The sequence below is a fragment of the Anser cygnoides genome, chromosome 6 (genome assembly GCF_040182565.1).
Source record: "Anser cygnoides isolate HZ-2024a breed goose chromosome 6, Taihu_goose_T2T_genome, whole genome shotgun sequence".
NCBI lineage: Eukaryota > Metazoa > Chordata > Aves > Anseriformes > Anatidae > Anser > Anser cygnoides.
In genome coordinates, this window is record NC_089878.1 from 35642001 (window position 1) to 35668650 (window position 26650).

The window sequence follows — 26650 nt, forward strand, 5'->3', positions numbered from 1 at the left end:
CTTGTCTGGAACATGACACGCTAAAAATACCGTGCTTTGGACTGGTGAGCCTACCATGAACGTACTGGTAATGCTCTTTCTGCTCCTTGTTGAGTGCTCCTTACTGAGTCATCTTTAGACATTCCTTTGTATTTCTCTGTATTTAGTTTAAATGCTTGAGTAGTAAGGACATGCTGCATTACTGTTTCCATCAAAATAAAAGCTCAACAAATAAAAATCATAAAAAAGGAAGTATAAGTGAAAGCATTCTGAACAATAATCTGCTTCTAATTTTTTGGGGGAAGGTTTTTTGATTGCTTCTCTTTCTTTTCCGTTGAGACCAACTTACTTGCTAATGCATATATTTTATCTGAAAATAAACTAGCTAGTTTAAAAGTTTTTTTTTTTCTTTTCCTTGTATTCACATATGTTGTGGTTTAACCCGGCTGGCAGCTAAACACCCCACAGCCGTTCGCTCACCCTCCCCCCTCCCTCTCTGGGATGGGGGAGAGAAACGGGAAAGTGAAGCCGGTGAGTTGAGATAGAGACAGTTTATTAAGACAGGAATATAATAATAACAATAATAATAATAATAGTGATAATGATAATAGTATTAACAATAATAATGTGTAAGAAACAAGTGATGCACAATGCAATTGCTCACCACCCGCTGACCGATGCCCAGCCTATCCCCGAGCAGCCGGCCCCCCACCCCGGCCAGCCACCCCTATATATTGTTTAGCATGACGTCAGATGGTATGGAATACCCCTTTGGCCAGTTTGGGTCAGCTGTCCTGGGTCTGTCCCCTCCCAGCTCCTGCTGCACCCCCAGCCTGCTCGCTGGCAGGACAGAGCGAGAAGCTGAAAAGTCCTTGGCCTGGTGTAAACACTGCTCTGCAACAATTAAAACATCAGCATGTTATCAGCGCTCTTCTCATCCTAATCCAAAACATAGCACCCTACCAGCTACTATGAGCTACTTAACTCTGTCCTAACTGGAACCAGGACAACATAATAGGAAGCTTTTCTGAGAAAATATATGAAAGGGATGAGGGCAGAGACATTCAAGGGCCACCAAGAAAGCAAAGAAAACTGTACATTAATGATGTCATAAATTCAACCTGCCTAAGCAGGTTTATTTTAGTCCAAAAGACCCCGTCCTTGCCTGTCTGGCACAGCACTGTCCACTGTGGGCTGGAAATTGGCTCTCAGTGGGGTTGCAGACCCTGGCCTTTCCTGGGCAGAAGGCGACTGCACGATGTGCAGTGTCTGCTCACACAGTCAGCGAGCATTGGGCTCCTCGTGCGTGTGCCGGGCTGGCTGCGGGCAGGTTTTTGGGGAGCACCTGGGCTGATCTGCTGCCTGCTTGTCTGAAGCACCCGTCTCCCCCTGTCTGTGACACGGCCAGAGCTCGCAAACCCAGTTGCGGTGTAGTAAAGTATGAAAAGTGTTTCGGCTGAGGTGATGTGGCCTGGAAGGGCAGTGTGAAGAAGAGAGGGAAAGTCTGTTTAAAAAATGAAACGAACCTTTAAAGCTACTTAAAAACTATTCAGAAACAGAGAAATAGTCTGACTCACTTCTTTAAATAGAAGATGTAAATATTCCTTCAGAGAAGGAGAAAGCAGTGAATGGTAAGTATATTTCAAATGCTGGAAACAGACTAAATTAGAGTGGCAGACTTCTGTTCCTGCCCTCGCTCAGAGTGAGCGAATCGCTCTCGTCTGTCCCCGACTTGACAAGACTGGACAGAAGGATGCTCGTGCCTCTTGGTTCTTCCAGCCTGGCGTAGCCTTCCAAAAGGAAGATCGCACGAAACAATCTCTTCAGTTATCAGGTACAGTGGAGGCAGTTTTTGATCCATCTCCCGCAATAGCTAATAACTCATGTTCATATGTTACGAAAGCAGCCTAGATTTCTGTCTGTTGTGTTGCGAACAGGAGATTGTGGAGAGCGGAACTCGCCATAGCAGGGTTTGTAGATTTTTATATAAATATGTTTATACATACATGGTGCGAGTGTTACTTGGTCATTAGGTAGAGGTTTTTGTCTTTGCTCAGGTGTCTGTTGTCAGTAAATTGCTGTGTTTTCACTGGGGTGTGTGAAATTGTTTTCAGCTGTTCTGTTATCAGATGTTAGAGAGGCCAGGATGGTGAGAGTGAGGTTACTGCAGTACGGGGGCAGCGGTTCCTGGGCGTTAACCTGTGTGTTCTGAGGTACTTAGAAAACTACAGGCAGCACATATTTCAGATCCTGTAATTCGTTTTGGATATCCGTAGTAAACACGATATACGGCTTCAGTAACGGTGGATGTGGTGGAGTCGGTGATTGCAACAATCTCTAGTGATAAGGTATGGTTTATGTAGCATCGGCTTTAGTACAGGGCATTCATTTGGGAAAGAGGAAACTTGGGTGGTGGGGGAGGCTTGACAGATAAGGCAAATATATTTTTACAGATCATCCCAATAGAAACACACAGTAGGATTTCTTTTTTTTTTTTTCCTCTGGTCTTGTTTTCCTAATTAAAAATTTAGCTGTGCTTCAGCTGTGAAATGTTTTAAAACAGTCAGGAAGATAACCTGTCTTGTTTCGGAATATGTATTGAATTATGTTACAGCTGTTAATAAAATAGAGAATATGCCCACAACAAAAAAATGTAATGGATGGAAAAGCTGTCTGAAGATGTAGCACAATAAAGGTGAATGCAATTCAGCCATTAGTGAATGGGATTAAAACCCCTGTTTATGAGAGAGGGAGGCTTTCCACTGGGACGTAGTCTGCTCTGTGGCTGGCTTTTTGTCTCTAGTGAATTGAGACAGCTCTTCCAGAGCGTTTCTGAAGCTCAGCGCTGATGATTTGTATTCTCTTGGAGAGTAATTTGTCAGGAAATGAACAGCAATACGCTCTGTGTTTGCTCGAGTAGTACAGACAAGTCCAGGTAAAGGCTCACTTCTTGAGGTGAAGTCGTTTTAAACTTTCCATCCAAAAAAATATGTATTTTTTTTTTCCATTTCAGGTACTTTAGTAAGAAGTTTTGAGGTTGCATTAAACTGAGAGGGTCAGAGCTTCAAGCTAAATCTTAGTTCACGGAGAGTGTATTGCTAGTGAGAGATCACCATTTTAGAAGTAGTAAAATAATTTGGAAACTTGCTAAGTTTTGTCTAAGGGTTGCAAAATTTCATTGTGATAGTTTTAAGTAAATATTTGGAAAAAGTGGAAATAAAAAAAAAAAATAAGCAGAAGGTTAAATTCCCCCCCTGGTGAAGTGGTCACTTTTCTGGAATAAGACTTGACAGCTTCTAAGGGAAAACTTTAGGATTGCTTTCTAGCAAAAGCTAGAAAGAAAATAAGCATTCAGTTCTCATTCAGTTCTTTTTTTTTTTTTTCTTTTGGGAAGGGGTGGTGTTCAGGTTTGTCTAGTTTTTTCTTTTCCCTCTTCACTATTTTTGCAGTTCGGCAACTGAACAGAGAAGCCCATTAATCTTCAGGTCCAGCCCTAAGAGCCTTGAGGATTCCTGTCTTCCTGTTATTTCTGCTCTTGTGTCGAGTTGGGCATGATTCTCTTTCTTCTTTTCAAGTATTGGGCCTAAATTAGGTATTAGAAACATGTGTTTGATGGGATAACTCTCAAATAAGGGTTTTTGAGGCTTCTGTTGACAGTTTAGATCATGCTGTGGTTTGTGTTTTGTGTCTGTGGAGCTTGGGGCTGGAGTTGGGTAGGGACAGATTTCTTTGCAGCAGTCAGTGCAGCGTCTCACTAATTTGTCTCGTTTTGCTAAATGCAGAGAGATCTGAAACGAGTCTCAAATGTTGGGTCAGTGTGCTGCAGTGAGCAAGAAAGATGTGGGCTGGGACAGTCCACCGTGCTGAGGCTAACCTGGTGGAAGAAAGAGCAAATGCAGAGGAGCTTTAGGAGTTGACGGAGAGTGGTGAGGTAAATGTGTGGTTCGTGGAAAGGAAAACAGTAGACGTGTGTTTAAAATAATAGGAAACTACTCATACTAAGTGGTTGTTTGCAAAGATGGGAGTCTGGCGTGGGGACAACGAAAAGGGGTTGGTGTGTGAGTGACATGAGATGGTGGCGATTTGGAGCTGATACATGACAGGGGAAGGAGTTTTGGTGGGTGAAAACAAGAAAGAGAAGAGGTAAACAAGAAGGCTGGTGTTGAGAAACAGGCTCGGACTGCAAATGTGTGCGGAAAGCCAATGGATTGAAACCTCTGAATGACAAGGAGGGGAGAAAAGACATGAAAAAGAGACATGATGCAGCTTCGATTTTAGTGAGCGGCAACAAAGAGGATGTTTTATGTCACTCTGATCATGATGGAAATAGAAGCTAGAAAGGAGAGGAAACTTTAATGAACAAATAAGATGGAGACAGAAATGGCATGTCAAATACTTTTTTCTCCTCCTTTAACATAAAATAGCAACAAAAAATACACTCCCACCCCTCCAAAAGCCATGCAATCCACTCTCCACCCCATTTTATATATTTGGGCACAGCAGTAGTAATATATCACGTCAAATTCATCTGATATATGTGCTTATATCATGTCTAATCTTGGCAGGAAGTACAACGCTAATTACGCTTACTGTCAAGTTGATTGCCTCTTCCCTGCACAGCGCTAGCTCAGCCCGGCTCTCTCTCCGTTTACATAGGTGTAACTTTTTGTCTTTTTCTTTGGATCATTCTCGGCTCTGGAGTACCCTTTCTCTGGGTCTAGAGGAATCTCGGCCTGTCAGTCTTCCAGATGAGCTGTAACGACTTTCCTGTCAGGGATGTTTAACACAGAAGTATCGATGGGTTGAAATTGATGATTTGTTTTTGACTGTATGGGGTACGTTTTTTTTTGTGTGTGTGTGGGAATTTTTGCCTCGTAAACGACAGCATGTGTTAATTATACTTCGAAAAGAAAGTGCAAGGTGCCCATGTGGGTCAGTTCTGAAGATACCATGCTCAGTTTTTCTCCTTGTTTGGTGGTTTTAAAGTAAAAATTAGATGAAGGCAATGAATAGTAATTACATTAATTTGATTTTGTGACATTTCCTTAGGAATGTTCCTAAAAGAAGCAACAGCGAAGCTGGGCATATAATTTTAAGGAAAAGAAAGGGGGGCAGGAAAATGGAGCGGGGAGCAGTGTCAGTAGAAAGAAAGGAAATTGAACCGAACACTGCGGCTTCGCTGAAAATAATCATAGCACTGGTCATCCTCCTGCGGAGGAGGAGGAGGAGGAATGCAGCATGGGATGTGAAACTTCATGCTGCTCTGAAAGCATTTTCAATGCTATTTGCTAAAATACCTCTGGAAGGGAGAACATCAAAACTGAAGCGATCTGGAAATGCTAGCAGAATTTGGAAAGCATCTGGTCCTGAAGAGAAGAGCGTGTTTGGAGGTGAAAGCTTTGGGAATTACTTCTCTGAAACTGACTCCAGTTTGCGGTTAGGATTATTGCACGTCTGCCTTAGGAAGATGCAAATAGTTACTGTTTTCAGCTAAACTTAAAAAGAAAAATCTGAATAACCCTACTGGGACTGAGAGCTAAAGGTCAGAAACTTTGAATAGCAGCATTAATTGCTCCCTGTAAAGGATAACGGATTGGAATCTTTAAGGGCTTGCTTGTGGAGGAGGGCGATGTTAATGCCCTGTAAGGGATGACACAGCAAGATCCCAAAAATGGGGGCTGTTTTTTTTTCCTTGCTACTCCAAAATCAGATCAACATGCTGGTAACTTGGGTGTTAACTGTCTGAAGTGTTGTGGCATTACTTTAGTTGTGTGCTGCATTTAGGACTTTCCATTCCCTTGCCACAGACGGTGCAGGATCAAGCTCGAAGAAACAGCAACAGCAGGAATTAGGTAGTGCAGCACATACCGTCAGTGCCTTGAGCCATCCAGCGTAGAGACCACTCTGTAGGTGTGGGTTTTTTTTTTGTGTGTGTTAAATTTTGGTAAAAAGTTCCTGATACGGTATTATCACAGCCTTTCAGTAAATGTCATGCTTGATCTTCCATCTTCAGGCTGGCATCTTTGTGTTTGCGAGTTACGCTCTGTTCTCTCTAGTTTATGTTTTAATGTTACAGGATTATTAAAGAGGTATGTTGGCTTAAAATACATGAAGTATCCTATGTATGCTTGCACTATGTTGCTGAATGCTTACCATTGGTTCAGGCTATATTGGAAACGTGTAAATATTCAGGGAATCGGGGATATGTGGTAGAACTTGCTATTGAAATAGATCATGGTGTTCATTGTGGCAATAATTTTTAAGGAACTTGGATTTCCTCAGCTGCTTGTAGGATTCTGTATAATGATAGTGAAGCTATTTCTGCTTTCCTTCTCTAACTAACGTATTCAATAGATTAATTGCATGCTTATTTGTGCAAGCAAGGGTTTGGAAATAAAAAGTTTCCTGTGTTGCAGAAAGAATTAACTTCTTCATCATTTCTACAGTTCTTTTTGCAAAAGAATCTTTTGTAAAGTCACTCGACGCTAAATTTTTTTCCAGGCTTTCCTCACCGCTGTGATGCTCTCACTACTCTGCCTCCCTCCCTGTGTCCTTAGAAAGAATCCTCTCATCTCTAGGGAAGGAGGAGAATTGTAGGGGAAATATGATGATTTGCAAACAAGATTTAAAAAAAAAAAAAAAATCTTTAAATTGGTTTAACTTTGTAACAACAGGTGGCAGAATTTTTTCTTCCTCTTTATTTCAGATATGCTTGTTGATGATCTGTGGAAAACTATTTAGATTTGGCTATTGCAGTTATTTTTCCAATATGCCTTTTAGACTTAGTCACTAGGAGCTTGCTTTCAGTGGAGCACTTCCTAGAGTTTGTAAGAAATCCTATTGGACTATGTAATGATGTGTTTGGATTAAATTTCCTCCCTTTTGCATGTTCTACAGGAAAACGTGTTTCCTATTAGGCTGGTAGAGAGTTGTAAGGGATAGATTTTGTTTGCGTTTGAAATGGCAGAAGTCTCCTAGGCCAGTCCATGAAATTCCTGGGTATTCGAGGGAGGCAGATGAGCGCAGCCCAGCGCCTTGCCTTTCCCCTGCTCCTCTTCCAGCTGTGCTCTGCTTAAATGTGTGTGGATGTCTGCAGGTGGACACAGCTCAGAAAGTCTGGAGGCTGGCTGTCTTGTCGGGTGCTGTGTGGTAAGTGAAACATGAGGTTCTGTATCTAAAGAAGGTTAAAGATTTGTTTCCAAAGAAACACACTTCAGACTCTAGCAAGACCCTTCGACTACGTAAATGATGTTGATTTTGCATTTCCCTGTTTATCTGTCAGAATAGTTTCATGAATTCTGTAAGGACGGTGGGGGCTTCTTTATTGGACCAAATAAGAATGAAGAAGGCAGGCATTTAAGCCTGAAGTCAACTTTAAGTACTTTAGGTGTTTCTGTACAACAAGCATGTTTAAGAAATTTTAGCTGATGGCTGTTTGGCAGCATCGAGACCCTGTGCTCAGAGGAGACCGCAGAAGGCAGGTGTTTGGGGTTCGGTGTTCTCATTGTAGGCTGAATTTTTGTCCTAACCAGTTCTTTAACTGCCTGTTATCAAAAATGTTTGCCTTTTTAGTGGATTCAGATCCCCTAAGATAAGTAGCTGCAGGTTGAAATACTGGCAGCCTGGCGGTGCATTTAAAGTGGCTCAGTGGATTACTCTTACAATTGTTTGCTATCTGGGGATGCTGCTAGCGGAGCTAAAAAAGCTGTGACCTGATCATTATCAAGCTTTTAAAAGGAGGAACAGAAGTATGAGTGTCAAATTCTGCTGAAAATCTGTTTTTTTTTTTGTGTGTGTGTGTGTGTGAACTTGCCTGAAATATTTAAAGTAACACTATAACTAATGTCTGACCTTTTAATTAAAACTTTGCTATTCTTCCGGTGCTAGTTTTGTCAAGATATTTTCCAATATAATGCTATCAATGGCAGAGCTTTTTGTATTCTCCTCACCGGATAAATGATTAATGGTCTCAGCACTGCCTTCTGGATCACCTTGTAAGAGGTCTCCTTCATCAATCTGGCAAGGGGATTGTATGGCAGTTTGCACCCTAATTACAGTCCCCAGCTGGGGATGTGCTGTTTAACAGATTACTTGCAGTGGAAGTACAGTCGGCGCGGATATAGATGACCATGGAGTTGTTTGGTGCTCGGATGCAACAATTTGATTTCCTTTCTAGAACAAAAAAAATCCACTTCATATAAACAGTGCAACAGACAAACGCGTTTAGCTGGAATTAACTCTGTAACTTAAAGGTTTAATAATAACAACAGTTCTGTGTTTCCCTGTTTTCATCTCTTCCTTTGCTTTCTTTCGCAGTCTTACAGACGAGGGCAGTACTGCGAGTCAGAAATTTATATTACCAACAGAAACATTAAGGTTCCACAGGGCAAAACAAAAGTGATTCAAAAGGTGCTTTTATAGATAATAAGTTTTAGTGTTGAACAGTTTACCCAGAAGAAAACAGATTATTTCTAGTGGGCTGTCATTATTGCTGGCTGGTTTTTTTTTTTTTTTTTTCTGGCTCATTTGTGGTGTAATACTGCTAGTCAATTAAGATGTATTTCTGTAGGAACCATGAAAGACAACTGCCCTGCTTCCACCAAGCGTATTGCGAAGTGCATGCGCCTACCTATTGCTCGGTCTGACAAATCTGAGTGTACCGCTGAGAAACAGCTTATTTAAGGACTAAGACATAGAGAAAAACTTGCACAGCATCCCGCCAGGCACAAAGCAAGGTGCCCATTTTGGTATTTGACAATGAGAAGATCTAGTGCTTTGAAAGGATGTAGTTTCTGAATCATTTTGCATATATATCAGTGTTGTAGCAGGCAAAACCAGATAAGGTTGTGAATATCCTGGCAATCTGGAAAAAAATAATGATTTTTTTTAATTATAAGGATTTATTTTCATTTTTTTGTTAATTTTATTAAATCAGAGGTTTATCTGGGTACTGATAAATACTCACTGGGTGACATGCACTTGAAGGATAAAGGCAGGGAAAAGTGATAATAGTAGATTGAAGCTGGAGGTAGAAAATGCGTACAATTTGAGCCTATATCCTGAAAAACTAGAACTGAAGAATTGTTGGGATTAATGTTGGTTGATTAAGACTATAGAAGCCTTTAGTTTTGCAGTGGCTGCTGTGAAGGGGTGTGTGTGTGTGTGACTTCCTTCCTCTAACTTGGAGAGGGTAGGAAAAAAGATCCCGCTATTCAGTGAAAAAGGTGAAAAAGTAGTTGAATACATCTGACCTGTGTTTGAGTGCTGTTGGGTGGTAGCAAGTCTTGGAAATCTCTCCACTTCCGAGCTTGTCTCCCGGCATGTGGATGAGAGTGGATAGGTGTGTATGTCGGAGGAATTTGTCACTGTCTTGTACATGGATTTCTTGCAAATCAAGGACGAAGTCTTAATTCCTAGAGATGGTCAGATAATGGCTCGTTATACAGTGCATTTATTCTTCTGGATTTCCTTCCCCATGAGAAATGGAGGAATTGACCCCAGAGTTGTCATATGTAATATATATTGTTACATTATCCAGTATCACATGTGCTGTATGGTAAAAACTCTTCTGAGAGGTCATGGGGAAGGCTCAGCTTTATTTGCCCCGTGTTTTTTACCAGTTGAAAATCTTGCTTTTCCGATGGTCTGGTTTCCGTTCACTCCATTACCTCCCATGTGGAGCAAGCAGTCCTTCGATTCCTTGTCCTCTTGGTTAAAAATCAGACTGCTCAATTTCTTCTTGTTAAAAAGCAGATGCAATACTTCCTTCATATCTGTCTTTCAAATGTGATAGCAGCATGGCTGGTGCTCGTGTGAGCATTCATCATTATTCTGTTTGCAGAAGCAATTGGAAGCAAATGATCCAGGTCGTTGTTATTACTCATATTTTGCGTTCTTTCCAGTTCTGTGGCTTGAGCTCTTATTTGAGCCGCGCTGACACATTGTGAAACAACACATCTCGGTCTGTAGTCATGCATATTAATTGTCAGGTGGTGCACTGCCTCCCGCCGATCTCAGGATTACCGTGGTGGTGCTTTCAGGTTTTGTTCCAGGACAAATGCATTCTAGGTACTCGGGAGGAAAACATTTTTTCCTAAATTATTTTAGCAAATGGAAACCCTTTTTTACTCTGGCTGAAGACTTTGTCTTGGCTGCAAGCCTGGGAGATTTAAACATTTGCTGTTCCTTTTATTGTTCAAACCTGTGCTGCATATTTTAAGTGAGCAAGCAGTCTGTCAAGTTATTAGAAATCATTACTTTGCCACGGAGTTATTGAATGGATGTGGAAACAGGTGTTTGTCAGTTTTTACCTTCTGGACTGAATATTTTTGATGTTTCAGGAACTCTTATGTGCAGTCAACCATTGTGCTTCATATAGGAGAATGCTTGATTCAGATTATCCGAGCAATCAGGGAGCAGAGATGCGGTTCTGTGATTCATAATTGAAATTTAGCCTTTAGATTAACTTCATTAGTATGCTGTTGAACAAGGACAGGGTGTTAATAAATGAAAAAATCCTTCTGGGTTTAAGCACTGAGTGCCACAGTAGGTCTTTGCAGTTCATTATTAAATTTTTATTTTTGCTGTGACAGCATTATTTTAGATTTGACCGTGCTCTTTTTGTGTTTATTCATCAAAATTGTGCAAATAGTTATGTGAGGAAAAAGAGAGAATAAAACCCAAATTCTCCTAGTTAAGCCACGTTTTTGAGCCATTCTGAGATCCAGAAAAGGAACTTCAGAAAACTAGACTTAAGTTTCCCTTCCAAATGATATTTTAAAGTAACGAGAGAAACCTGACTTATATTCTTAAAGTCCTTTAAACTTTCTGGAGAAGTAGAAAGTAAATAATAGCCTCCAGTCGTTAGATGATAGGCTTGTAAATATTTATAAAATTGTGTTTGTTTATCCTACTGAGATGAAAAAGTTTCATTTGTTGTTCCCATGCCCTGATTGCTTTATCAATTCTTGATCTCGATTCTCGTTATTTTTCTGGATCTGGATATCCTTTAGACCATAGTTCAGCAAAGGACTTAACAGCACTTGAACGCATTTGAAGTTGCTTGGACTTCAGGTAACTTCTTGAAGCTGACCTTGATTCCCAGAGAGATGCTTTATTGTTCATTATATCTTGTACGTCTCGCAGTAGCCTGTGTGCCATCGGAGTAGATGTGAGTATTCAGACTTCTACGGGTGGAGTTTTTTTGTGCAAAATAAAGGTTAATGTAGTTGAACTTGGAGTGACTATGCCGTATCTGCTAGGAAGTCGTTATTGTTTCTATTTGTTAGGCTATTTTTATGTTTTATATAATGCTTTGTATGCTTTGCGTGGTTTTATAGAAGATTTGGACGGATTCTCATTTGTCATACAGACGTGCATTCAAGGAAAGTACATTCAAGGGAAAAATACCGAGTTACCAGAATGGAAAAGAAGATAATAGGAATTTTTGGTTCCTTTCCATCCTCAGAGCTGCTCTTGATCTCCCTAAAGCCTGTATCAGAATATTTCAAGTTAGCTGTACATATGCTCTTCAGTGGAGAGTCGTATACTTGTTGTAGTTCCGTGTACTTTGAGGTAGCACGGCATCTGCTTCTGCAGGGAAGAATTACGAATTTGGCTTTTTTCTCCAGGCAGCCTAGAGAGATGCGCAGATTGCTGAACAACAGAGCAGGTTGGTGTCGGGTTCTTGAAAAGTTGGGAGCAGGGTTTGAACTCCTTACCTGGAGTCTGTACTGGCTTAAAGAAGTTTAGCTCCGGGAAGCTTTGTGACTTATGGCGACGAGGAGTCTTTGTTCTGTGCTAAACGCGGTGGTGATGTTTGAAAGTTTGGAAAAGAAAAATGAAGAGAAAAGCAGAAAGTGTTTGTTATGTGTCACATTAAAATCCTTGAGTAATTGTGAAAAGCGTAGACCATGATCTCTTGATGTATTAGTGGGAGATATGTGTTTTTACATTATACTTTTCCGTAGAGATTGGGGTGAGGGTGGTGGGGACTTTTTTTTTTTTTTTTTTTTTTTTAATGCTGAAGGTTATGACTGAGGAAAATTACTTTGTAGGAAGCAGTTTAAGATATATGGAGTTCTATAGCTTCCATTATTTCCTCCTATGGGAGACCAGTCCTAACCAGCGGAAGTAATGCACATCCCAGAATGTTTTAATTTTCAAAAAGAGCTGCTGTTAGGAAACCTTGAATTAAGATCGAGGGCTAGACTTTGTGGAGTAGGGGAAATGTAGCCATTGCTAGTTTCTAGCTTATTGTAGCCACTTCATGGAGGAAGTGAAATATTTGACTTTTAGAGGGATGTTAGATAAAATAAAAATCAAGTTTACCCCCTTTTTTTTTTTAACCTGGAAGACACAATTTTGAGTATTTGTGATGTGTTTGAGCCAGTACCCAGTGTATAAGTGTGTTTTTTTTTTTTTTTTTTTCTTGAAACGGGTAGCCTCATCTGTAAGAGCCTGTGCTTTTCTGAGAGGAAACCATGCATATAGGAGAAAGAGAGAAAAAGAAGTAAATTAGACAACTGCAGAGTTTAGGTACCATCTGATAGTATGAAGTTTGAATGATAACCTAGCTTCTTAAAGACCAACAGATAATGTTGGTCTCCCTGTTGTCATTAACATTACACTCAAATGCCAAGAGAACAAGCAGTTTGTGAAGATACACGAATAAGGGGAGATGATGACTTTGCCTCACTTAAGGAGGTTTCCAGTAGGAAAACAGTATGAGAGGGGGGGAAAAAAGTCACTTGAAGAGGTTGGAAAAAAAAACAGGGAACCACTGCTGGTATGGATTTCCAGCAAGATGGTGGATGCAGGTAATAAATTCCCTGGGGATGCTCAGGAGCCAGATGTGCTCTCCAATATTTTGTTTTGTATAATGGAGAACTCTTCTTGTTACCAACACTTTTCTACTCATCCTGATCCTTAGATTGTGAGCAATCCTCTGGCCTTGCTGGAGGAAATATGGGGAATATGTTCAGTCTTCGCATGCCCTGGAAAACTTGTGTCCAAGCTAGGGTGCCTACTGCTAGCTCACAACTGCCCTTGCTCTACAGATTTGCCACATTTCTGAAAGAGAATTGCTTGTTTTTATCCAGGTAACTCAAGATCATGCTTACCTCAAAACAGTTATTGCTAAATGCAAATACTGATTTATTTACAAAATTCAAAATAGTAAAATTGCAGATGGGAAAAAATGAGTTAAAGCCTTCCTTTACTTGCATATTTATGAAGGTTAAACTGGAAAGATTTTTCTTCCTTTTTCTACCTGATATTCTGGAGCATTTCTTGGTGGTCAAGTGTTTCATTTTCTTGCACTCCTGATGCTTCTGATAGCGTTAATTGGAGAGTTTTCGTAAGTATGCTTGCACTTATGGTCAATCTCTCTTTTGAGGTCTGACAAGATACATAGACAGATTAACCTTTTAATCAAAATCTAGTTTATTATTCAGGGGTTAGTGTGACCAGTCACCTTAATTAAAGTAGGCATTGCTTTATTTCTTTGGAAATCCAAATGTACATCACTTCCTATATTTAATTGACTACTTAATTACTCCATGCTTCAATGAAGGCTAAAACCCTTCTCTTCCATCTCTTTGATGACTTGTTGATTAACCCAGTGCAAGATATCGCCTCTAGTGAGTCTTGTATCATGCTGCATACTAACTAGGATACAAGCAATAAACTCTGATAGTAGATACAAGTATCTAAAATGTTTGTTGCATGTTAATGGTTCTTGCCTGAGACCATGATGTAGTAACAGTTACCTGACCTGGCATGGTTGAGCCCAACCATATGTTCTGTAAGAATGTTATACTGGATAGATAGCCTTATTCAAACTACGAGTGAGAGTAAAGTTTAGTTTGTGTAGGACAAGTGTGTATGATGTGCAACCATGAGGGAAAACCTCTTGCTGCTTGAGCGTACAACACCTCTAATGCATTTTCAGTCTCTGTGCCCTTTTTGCCCTCATCACCTCAGCCAAATGCAGCCAAAAGAGAAAATACAAAACATGAAAGTTTTGAAACCAACTGAAGTCAGTGTAAAGTGTAAGGCTTCTTGTTGATTTAAGCGTGAATGGTTTTGTATTTAGCTTTAAATAAATTTCCTGCTCTAGAGGCACTATCTGGAAATAAACTGTATTTCAGCTACCTTCCTGGTTCTCTTGTATCATAGTAATATGATGTCTGAGAATCAACATACTTTGAAATAACCTTAGTGAAAATGAAAAACCTTGAGTAGAGTCTGTTTTCAGCTTTCAATATTATTACTTTGATATTCCAGATTTTTATATATATATATATATATTTATATTTGTATGTGTGTATATACATATATATATAGTAGTTTGTAGAATCATAGCCTTAGCTTACTTGTGGAAAGTATCTGGTAGGTAGTTTCTACTGAAAAAAAGCTTAATCTTTGGATTCACTGATCCTCTCTTCTAGCCAGAGCTGTCACTTCCTTCAGGTCAGTTCAGGCACACTATAAATCAGTACCTGCTGACTAGTCAATCAGCGATTGATTCGATTTTGCAGCACTGGAAGGCAGTCTTCGCTGGTTTAAAACAGAGTTAAAGTGGTCTAAAAGGACTGAGCGTGTGAGTTCTGGAGCCAAGACTTGTGTCACTGGTTTGCAGGCAAATAACTTTATATTTACCATGTAGAAATGGTCTTTGTGCTGGAATCTTTCTCTCTCTCTCTCTTTTCTTTTTTCGTTGTCCCACGTTAAACTTGATTGTTCTTTTTTGGGACCTGATACTCGTATCATATTCAGTATTGTTCAACTTCCCTGGTATCTGGAAGTGCTCAGGGACAGAACATCAGGCTCCTTAGTGTGTGTCTCAGATGGAGTTATAAATGCTAATGGAGGTTTTAAAAAAAAAAAAAAAAAAGGATGTTTGCAAGGGCCTTTGACACCTCTGCAGAAATATTGGAAATAAAACCAAATAAGGTCTCTTTAAGATCTCTTCAAAAGTTTAATACAATATTGATTTTCTTTTGAAGGTATAGAAAGCCTTTATCTGATGCCATGTCCTGTTTGTGCCATAGCCCATGGTTTGATAACGCTCAAATCCTTTGTGGTACTGAGTGACAAAACCCAAGTGCACCGTGATGTGACTTGTGCTGACCTCTGTATGTTAGTATTAAAAAGCACTCAGAAATGATTAAGTCCTCCGTGCAGTTTGGATTTCTGTGCCTCAGACTCCAGAAAAGATGCTGTTGCTCTCTCACATGTCGGTGTTCCTGTGAAGAGAAGACCTAAGTATATGTACTTCTGCCTGGCTGGGTTTCAAAGTTAGCTCAAATATTTTGTGTAACCTCTCAATAATTTCAGGGAATGAGAAAACACTGTTAGTGTGAAAGTACAAAATGTTTCAGCTTATTGAAAAAAAAAAAAAAAGGAAAACAAAAATACATTTTAGAAACATCCACTTTTAAAAATGGAACAAATTTCAGATTTTATAATTGTTTCAAAATTAAATATGCCTTCAAGGTAGTAAGAAATTTTCCCAAGGTAGATGAAACCTGCAAGGACAACTGATAGCAAATGAAAGGAAAATAGGGATGGTCTTTTATCGTTTTTTCTCCCCCTGTTACTGTCTGTGGGTCTTCAGCTGTGGTAGTCTGCTCACTTTGAAATTGCCCCGGTTAGGATGGTCTGAAGTTATTGTTGCTATGAGGGAAATGTTTTTACATTAGAAAGGTGTTTCATCTGACTAGCCTTGAAAGATTTTTTTTTTTTTTCCTGGTAGTAGTTCCAGTTTCAAAAATGCAGCCAGCATCATAGCGTGGGCAAGTAAGAAAATCAAAGAAGGACATTTTCTGACTGTGTGCTGTAGTTTTTTGCTTATCGGAATAACTCTGAAATTCTGTTCTGTTGAAATAACAAGGAAATATTTCTGTTTCTCTGATTAGAGGGGGAAAAAAAAAAGAAAAAGAAATACTCTGTCTGATCTGTGGAATACACTTGGAGTGATTCCAGCCCAGCTAGGGATGCTCCGGGTAGTGAACGGATCAGGATCCTGCAAGGGAGGCTGCTCTCAGTGCGTGATGTTCAACAGTGTCTCTAACTTGTTTAGCTCTTTTATGTCTCTATGTTGTGTTTTTGTCGCAAAGTAATTGTTAGTGTTTAGCGCTGGGTATTCTGCCAGTGTCTGATTCCATCAGTCAGTGCTCCCTGAAGGAGCCTGGTTCTTCTTGGAGCTGAGTCGAGGTGGCACATACAGCCACATCCTGAGCTGCTGGAAATGGGCTTACGTGGGCACTGTGGCAAGCTGCAACAGCTGAAGATTTGTCCAAAAGTTTATTTTCATGCCTGTTTAGCTTCTCTGTATGTATGCATGTTCATTTACACAAAAACTTATGCACCAAATAATGAGCAATTATTCCATTAAGACATAAATATTTGAACAAGTTAAAACAAATGAGCTGTGATAACATTGTATATGACTGAATTTGCGTGTTGTGTTTAATAGGTGCACGTTGTTACTGTGTTTAATTTGCCATCATTTCCCCTGCTTTGCCGTTTTTTCAGATGCAAAGCATTTGAAGCAAGACTGGGCTTCACATCAAGCTGAAGAACTGATGTGTGACTTTTTGCAAGTTAGAAGTCTGCTCTCGTAAATTCTTATTCTTTCACAGAGATTTACTGACTCTTTGTAGCTGTTGATTACCTGACTCAAGCAGCTGTACTGATGTTTCCACTCGAACTTCTTTCTGGTTGTTGCTTGGTACAACTTGGTTTGACCGCTGCGGTGCTGGAGTGGCAGCAGATGTAGAGAGGAGAATGAACTGAAGCCAGCACTTGTAAAGCAGCAAGTTAATAATATATTTATAAGGATACTATATATAGGTACTTTGATATCAATATATAGTATTAAATAATGTATAATGTATTTACAGGAAAGAAGTTTCAGCTCTGCAGAAGCAATTGCACGTATAACTACTTGGCAACAAGAGTGGCATGCTACGTTGTAGGTACAGATAATGTTAGTCTGCTTAAAACCAACTAGAAAATTTGCTGTAAATGCCCAGAGTGGAATAAATGCCACCTGAATTCTTAACGTGTTTTTGAAGCAGGTTATAAAATCATTTAAAGGAACCTGTGAGGTAGTGAAGAGAATTTAAAAGTCTGCGTGACTTTGAGCTTGAGAATCTGAGCGTCTTCGGTAAGAGACTTGTCTGTGTGGGAGATGCAATGTGTTAGTGAGCTACTCGTGGAATAGCTCCCTTGGGGAGCTCAGGATTATTGAAAACCTCTCCACCAAGTGTTGGGAATATTTGTTTGGCCTTGCTTTCCTTTAATAGAAGGAGCAATGGTTGTATGGTAAGTGCAATATAGGACTCTGGAGACTAAATAGTATTTTTGATTATATAGAAGAAAATGAGAGCTACTCAGCAGTGTAGGAGATTGGTCTTCAAATCCACTAAGGCAGGTGGTCATAGACAGTAGCCAGAAATCCCTGTGTAAATGTTAACTCTTATTAAAATCAGTGTTTTTTCTTTCTGTAGTTTCAGCGTGTTAAGGGGAGAAAGGGGAAGAAAAGGCTTATCAAATACCAGTATAAACAATATGTTGGCTTTTAAGGCAATCATTTCTGTTCCTATTTTTACTCAAAGCCATTAAGTTTTAATTATGAGTAAGTTTTCTAGTCTGTGTGTGTAAAATCAATGCTTTGTTTATGAAGCAGTAGCAGAGGCGAGTGCTTTCACTCAGGAACTTTTGTCTCACACCTGTGCCCCTTTAGGGCACCGCAGTTGTGTTTGCAGAAGTGTCATTCACTGGGTCGGATTTAAGCTCTTTGTTTTTACAGATGTTTCAAGGTTTTTCTTGTTTGAAATAATGTAAGAAAAGAAGAAAGGTAAAGTACAGATACAGTAGCCAAGAGGAGCAGCTGGGTGTAAGGGAACTGAGGCTCAGTGTTGGCAGCGGTGTCTTTTGTCTGCTGCTGTAGCTGCGCCCCTGGCTGCTGTGAGACTTGCGGGAGGTGAATGTGGGCGCTCATCCCTCCCTGGGGGTTGGAAGGGAGCTGCCACTGCCGTGGTTTCTTCTGGCCACAAGGTGCTGCTGTCTTACCTGCTCTTCCTTGCCTCTCCCAAGGACTGGTGCTGAGAAGCAACCACAACGGCTGCTGGTGAGGACCTAGAGCTATCTTCAAGCTGTCCCTAATCATCCTGTGTTACTCTGTGCCAGCTCCATCCCGGTAACCCCCAACAGGGTGTCCTTTCTCCAAACGACCTGGCAATGAGTGAGGGTAATACCCTGCCAGATGATGATGGATTCACTTATGTTATTTGATGTATCTTTCATGCGAAAGTTAATATCTGCTTTGATGTTGGGTAGGTTGAATTCAAAGAAGACAGTTGATCCATGATCTGAAAAGATGTTTTCAAGGTTCTTGCTGGCTACTAGTAGTTCAGCTTGCAGTTGTCTTGGCTGTCATTCTAGTTAGAGATGAACCTCTGACGGTGGGTTAAATACCAAAGCTAGAAATGTCATGCAAATGTGTGGAAACAGCAAAAGCTGAGTGGTCTGGGAGTTTGTTGTCTTTAAACAAAAAGACCTGGGATTTATAAAGCGCAATATCTGTATCACTTTCATTTGTTTAGGCTTATGTAAATTATTGAAATATATGTGGGAAAATGGATGTCTTAATTGCAGATAATTTGTATCTTCCCCCTCCCAGTATGTGTGGTTATAGTTATGGAATTAAAGGCATGCTGCATCTAGCAATATTTTTAATTTTATTTTTCTGAAGATGACAAAGGTTCAGGTGATCATCCTCAGAAATCTTATTCAGGATGGTGGAGCAGCTCTGAAATGGATAATTCAGGGTGGAAATGTGATGGATTCCTGACTGCTTGTGTTAGTTGCATAATCATAGGTTTTGGGAGATTGTTTGCCCATTAGCAGAGAACTCTGACACTTAACAGCTTCAATCTGCAACCCAAAAGCTTTGTGTGGTGGAGGCTACCACCGTTCTGCTGGAATTCATTGCCTCTTACAGCACTGAGCACGTGGGAGTGCAGGTAGGTAGTGACTGGGATGAAATTCGGTAATATGTTGATTATGACAGCTGACTTCAAATAGGAAAAAGTAGAAAGGGACTCTTGAAACTTTAGCTGATTATCTCTTGGGAGTCCAGATGTGAGGAGGAACTCTAATCCAAAATCTTCTCTTCTGGCTTATTACTTTTGCTTTTCTGTGTTTGAAAAGGAAGTGAGACCTTATTAGAAATCACTAGCTCTGTGTAGACACAGTGATGCATGAGGGGTGTGACGAACAAATTTTGCTTCCTTGTTTCTGCAGTGATCTGAAGATTTGATTGTTTTCACCTTGGCTTGTAGTATGGAAAAGTCCAACTTTCCAGTATACTGTTGTTGGTGGGTACTGTCATTGAAATCAGCAGGAGCCTCAAAACAGTCATTACTAGACCTGACATGACCAAATTTATGTGAAGGTTCAGTTACTAAATAAATATTTAAATTCCTTTAAATAAGAACTTTGATTAAAAATGTGCTATTGCAGTATTGCATCTTTAACTTTGCTTCAAAATTCTTGCATTTTTTTTTCCTGAAGTCAAGTAAATTTTCCTCATTACTTCATCAAGTAATGATAAAATGATTTATTACATTTCTTGGCTATAATAATAAGACTGTAATGTGCAGCAGTCATTTGCAATATGTTAATTCATTGTAATATTGTCATGAACAAACTTCTAATAGCTGTAAATACATCTAAAACTGTCATATTAAGTGCCCACAGACAGGTACAATGGGAAAAGTTGTTTTCAAATTCAGTGAAAATGCTGAAGAATGCTATTTGTCTGTAATTAAATATTGAGGATTTCTGTACTAAATATTTAATTGCCCAGCTGTACTGCAATAAAGTAGTGGGGAAATGCTAAAGCCCTGCATTTGCACTCACTGACCATTTCTGGGGCAGTGAATTGACCTCCATCCTAAAGGAGCTGAAAGGAAGTAAGGGGCTTAAAGACAAGTCTTTGGTGTGTTACCACCAGTGTTGGTCCTGAGAAACAACACTTGGTTATCGCGTGGCTACGCCAGGGCTCTTCTGAGCCACTTGTGTGTACAAGAAGACTTGTTCCTGACTTTTCGCGCTTTGAAGCAGGAGTCCAGGAATTTTGGAAAGGCTGTAAGGCACGTGGGGAGAAAGCAGGAAATGGACTATTTGAACTCTTTTTTGTTATGCGGCAAGTCTGTATCAAAATTGGCATTAAAACAATACAAATCGAAATGATTCGGGTTGATACAACTTTTTTGGTCAATTTTACAGACTTCTTTGAAGCAGATAATTGCTAAGAGAAAGTAAAAATGCTGTTTCTCAGTGTGTGAAATGCTCCCTGTGCTTTGAGGAGAAAATATAAGGACAGAAGTAGGACGTTGTACTTGCACTCAGATTTACAGGGTCGTTGATTAGAAGAGGCTTAGAACTGGCCTTCTTAGTTGTCCATTTTCAACACTCCAGATATTCCACCTAGACGCGGATACATTAAGTATAATGTATGTGTAGGCAGCACTGTAGACATAGAAATACTGGAGTATACTTTGAAGTCTTATGGGTCCGTAACATCTTAGAAAAGTTTAAAAAATTACTACCATTGTAAGACAGTGTTGAAATACCAGTTGGCCCAACACCTGGGGTTTGGTATGGTATTACTGAGGTGGATTGCTTAAATATCTCAGTCGTGGACACTTGTCCGTAACATGGGGACAACAGTGTTGTTACGAACCCCAGTAGTTCTTTCTAAGATGCTTTGAGAAATGAGTGTGTTGGGAGCTCCATGTGCAATGTGTTCTTCCAGTTATCGCAGCGAGGTGATGTGATGGTTCTGCTCCATCCACTCATGCTCCTGCCCCTCCACAAATAAATGGTAAGGAGGGGGGGAAGATCACCCTTAGATGTCAAGTTGAATGATAATTTGGTGTCAGTTCACCTGGGCACACATTGTCAAAAATAATTGTAGCCTGAAAAGGGGGGGGGAGGTTTAAACCACCAATGAGAGAAGTCCTGAAATGTGTCTGGAGTCTTTGTACCCACTGCTGTATCCCAGGGAGTTTCACTGTGGGGTATACACCTTCTATTCTATGTAATCCAGAGTTTTTTGGTTTTATTTCTACTGTGTATTAAAGCTAGGTCATGCTAAAGCTGCAGGTGTCTCACCCATGTGCTTGGGTTAATCAAATTATTGGATGTAAGGAATGGAAAGCGTGTTTGTTTTGATCAAGATTTTTTGGCTTTTTTTCTGTAGCCAATGGAGTCGTTCACTTTTGAGGATCATCCGGGTGTTTGATTTAACAGAGACGCTGCCCAGATCTGCTCTTCTGTATTTCTGTGTCGTGCTGCCATCCTGGCTATTGTGTTCTTATTCTAGACTTCATTATTGGATGTGTAACGTTGACTGTAGAGTCTGAGGAGTTATGCAGAATAGATGTTTCATGGTCTTCTGGATTAAATTTCTTTTCTCTGTGGCTGTGGGTGTCTGAACTCAGAGATATGCAGGTAGTTCTTCCTTTATGTTCCTTGAATATATCAGCTATATTTTTTTTTCCATGTGGAGCTGTGTTTTATTACTGTTGTAGTAAATTTTGTGATTGAAATAATGAAAGGTAAGGAGAATTCCTGATTTCATTGTAATATCATAAACCTGCACCGTTAAAAGTTGTGAATTTGTGTTTTGACAAAAAAAAAAAGTAGAAAGACTTACTAACAGTGAACATTATGCTGTGCAGGTGTGCTGGCATGCTATAAATTCTGCCAGTGCATTGCATCCTGACATTTAATAGTTTTATTATTCTGTTTGTTGGTCTTTTCTGAGCTAAGAGTGTCAATGAGAGCTGCCTAAAATGCCGTATCTTAAAACCCAGTGCGTTTGAGTGCACTTCACGTACCGGTTTTGCACTTTTTTCTTAACCAAGCATCAGGTATATCCTTTCTGAATATCATCAATGTGTGCATGTCATGATTGTTTTTATATTTGAAGCTATCTGACTTAGGGCGCGTTTAATGAACAAGGCCGTATGGGGCGTGCAGCACAGACGTGAGAGACCCGCTTGTAGTCAGCGGAGGCTGTCGTATGCAGGACAGAAAGGGATATGCCTCAGTTCAGACACTGGGTTGAAACTTATTATGCTCAGCCCTGGTATGGGAAGCTGAAGTTCACTAAATGGGAAAGGTTACCGAAGATTCATATTTATTTTCATAGCACTGTGTTGAAAGGTCTGTCATTTTATGAAGATGTTTTGTATTGCAAAGTGAGTTGCAGTTCTTCCTCTGAATTTACAATAGCTGTCCTGTGTATCCTTCCTTCGGTTTTCTGAATTGCATAAATACATCCATAGGGACGGCGTCCGTTGTTGGAATGCCTAAAGCTTTTTCCAGCATCCTCATGCAAAATATTACTTACCAGAAAACTACAACAGAGACAGCTTAATGAAATATTCTGGACCTGATTGAAGTTCTTCAATAATTTTTCATGTTCGCAGTGGAATTTCTCGTAATTCAGCAGAGAGCCAGTATGGTGAGCGTGGGGCTTGACTTAGAACGAGGGATGCTTGGGTTCAAATCAACTCTTCCTGGCTTCATTCAGATCTGGGACTTGGGTTAAAATTCTGGAATTCAGTTGAGTATTTTGAATCTGAAGCTGCAGTGAGGTGCATCTCTCACGTTTTTGATGTAAAATATATGTGAGAAAGGTAACCTTCATAATCAGGCAGCACATAAAAAGTTACTGCATGAAATAAGCCATTTCAGTTCAGTTTTAATGACAGTCATGGGTGAACTCTGCAACTCTCCTGTGCATAAGGCAAGACTATTCATAATTGGGAAAGTTGTTTTAATTCGGCTTGAAACATGGTCTGCAAGGAAGCTTTATAAGCAACTTTAACTGCCTTATGCAACAGAATAAGGCTATTACTTATCTAATTACCTAGATTTTCATTAATAATGCAAAGCTCCCTGCATTTTCATTCCTTCAGGTGATTAACCAAAGGTTTTTGTCAGCGATCTCACCTCTGTTTTGAGAGAGGTGCAATGAACAGTCCAATAGATCTTTATCTCTCCTTTAAAAAAAGAAATGGAAGTGATTAACCTTTAACACAAAACTACCATGACTGTTAACATCTCCTGTGCTAGCCGTGCTGAGCGAATGCTGAACCGTTGGTGAGAAGGTTAATGACTGATCCTCAGGAGAGGGGAGAAATTGATCTCCCATTATTTAAATATAGATCCAAACGCAGGTCTGAGACTGCTGGTATTTTGTTGCTTTTAAAGTTTGCTCTCAAACGACAGCAAAACTTAGATGACAAAACCTGGGCTGTGATTATTGATGTTAGGTAAGCAGGCAATTGGAGTCACAGAGCTGAAGTTTTAGTTAATACCGTTAGGTGTGAGAGCAAGGCTTGAGCAGCTGTAGTCACAGGGAGCCCGAGACAGTGGCCACAGCCTCAACGTTTGGACCATGCCAGCTGCTGCTTGCTCTACACTTCACATCAAACCTGGACTGTGTGCTGCTGGATACATCTTAGGTACAGAAACTTACGTTTAACATAGTTGTGAGAATTGAAATGTCTTTTTCATGATTTGCTGTTCATCTCTAAAATAGAAAAAACCCCACCAACTTTACAGCAGGTGTGTGAGGGGAAAAAAAATCCTGACATGGAAGTGGTTTTTTTTTTTTTTTTTAGAAAAAAAATTGAAGCTTATACTAGAGCATTAATCTTTATAAACCGTTTCTGCTAGGCTGGGAGCCAGCCCCACTGGTGTCTTTGTGCAGCAGGGTGCTTGGTACGGTGGGTTCATGAATGTGAACTGGGGAGCCTCAGTGCTCTGTACACTCCTCCCCCGGTGCTTTGGCGTGGCGGCATCTCCCTCCACTCACTGGCAGTTTTTGTCTCCTCCAATTTCTCTTGTGGCAGTCAGTGATAGGAAGCTGCCCAGCAAAGGGTTGTAGTGATCCCTCCTAACCTGCAGCCCAGCTTCTTGGCATGCATGGGGGCAAAAACCTCCTCGCTGTCCTCAGCTCCCCGCTCCCCATTTAACTTCTGTAAACGTCCCTTGGCAGTCCGGGTGACTCTTTCTCTGCATCCTTGGCAGTCCGGGTGACTCTTTCTCTGCATCCTTGGGTTTGATTGCTTTGAAACAACAGGCAGAGAGAGAAGTTGAGGGTTCATTAACTCCCTTGCCTTGCTGCGTGTTGGTGGTGCGGGCAGTGCTCAGGGTGTTTGGGGGCAGGCTGTTGCTCGTCTTGCTTCTCTGTGGGCATCGCCTCTGGGGTAGCTTCCAGCCGAGGAACCTCACCTCGAGCACTGCAATGGCAGCCGCTATTTCTGCGGCTGCCCTGCTGCAGAAACTCAACCGTGTTTTCATAAAACAGAGTTTAAGTAAGACGCTGTCTGGATTTCTTTCTCAAATGACTTTTATACTCTGGGAAACTCAGTGGAGAATTAGGTGTTTATGCATGGATGAGAAGAAGTTTAATGAAGAGGAAAACTACAGTCTTTACTCATTTTAGACTTTCTACTGTTTTTCAAATAAATCCAGAGAGAAGTTGCAATATTAACAGTGTATGCCTATTCTTATTGTACCCCTCAGCACTTCAACATGGGACTTAGAGACAAATAAAGCCCCCCCAAACCAACCCAGAGGCAAGCTTTGAAAAATGATGATGGGAAAGATCTCAGAAAGCTGCGTGTTTCGGGCTTTACGGAGAGAGCATTTTGAAAAATGTGGAACTCCAGGGCTGCAATGCTGTAAAGTGGGACACTGCTTTAATTTTAATTGTACAGGTATTGAGAAACGAGGAGAAATTTGACCAGAAATCAGAGATCTTGCCTGGCAGGGTATTTAAATAAATAAATAAATATATGAGCCAAGTGTTACTTGCTGAGGGCAGGATTGAAAATGCTGTTATCCTGTTTGCCTCCCTGCGTACACGCAGTTTGCTTCCTTGACCACGTGTGCAGGGGACAGTGTGAAGTAGCATGTTCTGTAGCATTTATATTCATAATTTATGCCTGTGGACTTGAAATAATCTCATTTGTCTTCCGCTGTTAGCGGAGCAGGTTTTGCTGGTGATGAAGGATGCTACAAGCAATGAGGGATTCTGTTGTTTCAGCTTTTCATTCGTCTTCCATAAAGAGTGGAGGGGAATAAGCAGACGAGTTATGTGCAATATAACACAGGGCATGCCACCAACCTGGCTTTGAGGAGACTCACCGGACTCCAGCTTGTCTGCTCAACAGATTATCGGGTGTGCTGGGCAGATAATACTTTGCTCGGATGCAGGGAAAGAATGTGTCAAACACCTGACCTCATCTTCCCAGGTGGCCGACCAGCGTCACGGCAGCAGGACGAGGGACACCGTGCAGCTCTGCCAGTGCCTTACAGAGGAGCGTGCTCGGGATGAAGGGAGGCGGTGGATCCTCCTGCTTTTCCTGCGGCAGTGCTGATCTGCCCCAGGCAAAATGCAGGTGGAGAGGAGGCAGGGCTCTGATCTCTCTCGAAGCTGTGCGCGTTGAGGATCACACCTAAAGTGAGCTCAGATCAGGTGAGAGTTTATTTCTTTGGTGAATCCCTACCAGGAGGGAGCTCCTGTCCTTTATGCCAGGAGCGGTTGCATGGGCTGCAGAGGAGCTGGGGCCAACCTGACGCCAGCAGCAGTCCGGCTGCAGCACTGCAGCACGGGTTAACTTTTCCCTTGCCTCAGTACTCCTGTGGTTGTGGAGTAGCAGTGCCCTGCACCTGTAGTTTTTCTAGGTTAAGCCAGCAGGTTATAGACTACGTTGCAAAATGGTCAATCAGGAATCCGTAGAGAAAATGTGTTTTAAAACTTTGCTGAACTAAAGCCATGGAAAACTTTGGCAACTACAAATAGGGAAAACAGAAATGTTTGCGTTGGGCATGTTGTGCAGCTTCTCACCTTGCTTATGCTGGAGTAAACCTGAACGAGCTCTGGTATAAATTAGATTAAACGTCACCCTTGGGGCCTAATTAAGCAGGGATATAAATAGTGGGGTAAGTTAAATGTTAGCAGATGTCTCAGGTAACAGGTATGGATGGGTGTTAATAAGCTTACATTTTCATAGATGCAGGAGTTGTAATTGCACTTGCTGCTCACTGTTGGGGCAATTGCTTGGAGCCCAGGACCGGGAGCCGGCTTGCTGCGTGGTGTCCTTGCTCCTATTGGCATCGTGCAGCAGCTCCTGAAGCCAGTTCCTCCTGGGACGGAGCTCCACTGGGCTCCCTGTGGGACATGGTGACCCTCATTTCTCCCATCGTGGACGTGGCAAAGGGGCAGCAGCCAGAAGGTGCTGGTGTGGGCAGAGCAGGAGAGGGCTGCAGCAATGGGGAGAGGAACTTGGGCAAGGAGCTGACCCTGCAGGGGTGGCAGAGATGGGGAAGGGGGGACGAGGTGGGGAGAGCACCCTGCTAACACTACGGGTGATATCCAGCACGGACAGGAGCTGCGTTCAGCCCAAAGGCTGGAGCTTCTGTGTATTGCTGGTTGCTTCCATTTACTCCTCTGCCTTGGCACCAAAAATACGTATAAATGCACCCTTTTAGGTACTCTTAAGCAAGGGGGCAGGATTTAAGGAAACTTTCCTAATGACTCTTTTTTTGTTGACAAAACCTTGTACTGACAGGC

At 41.1% G+C, this 26650-nt stretch overlaps 1 protein-coding gene across 10 annotated transcripts in view; it reads left to right on the forward strand.

Moving 5' to 3' along the window:
- THSD7B (thrombospondin type 1 domain containing 7B) overlaps positions 1-26650 on the forward strand; it is a 518195-nt gene that overhangs the window by 201502 nt on the left and 290043 nt on the right. The window contains exon 1 of one of the 10 annotated variants that reach the window (XM_066999219.1): positions 2129-2327. The exons of 8 other annotated variants lie outside the window; for them this stretch is intronic. The gene's annotated coding sequence lies outside the window, so the exon portion shown is untranslated. Of the gene's footprint in view, positions 1-2128; positions 2328-25194; positions 25553-26650 lie in introns of those variants that run through there. One more of the 10 variants, XM_066999221.1, reaches the window with a different exon arrangement.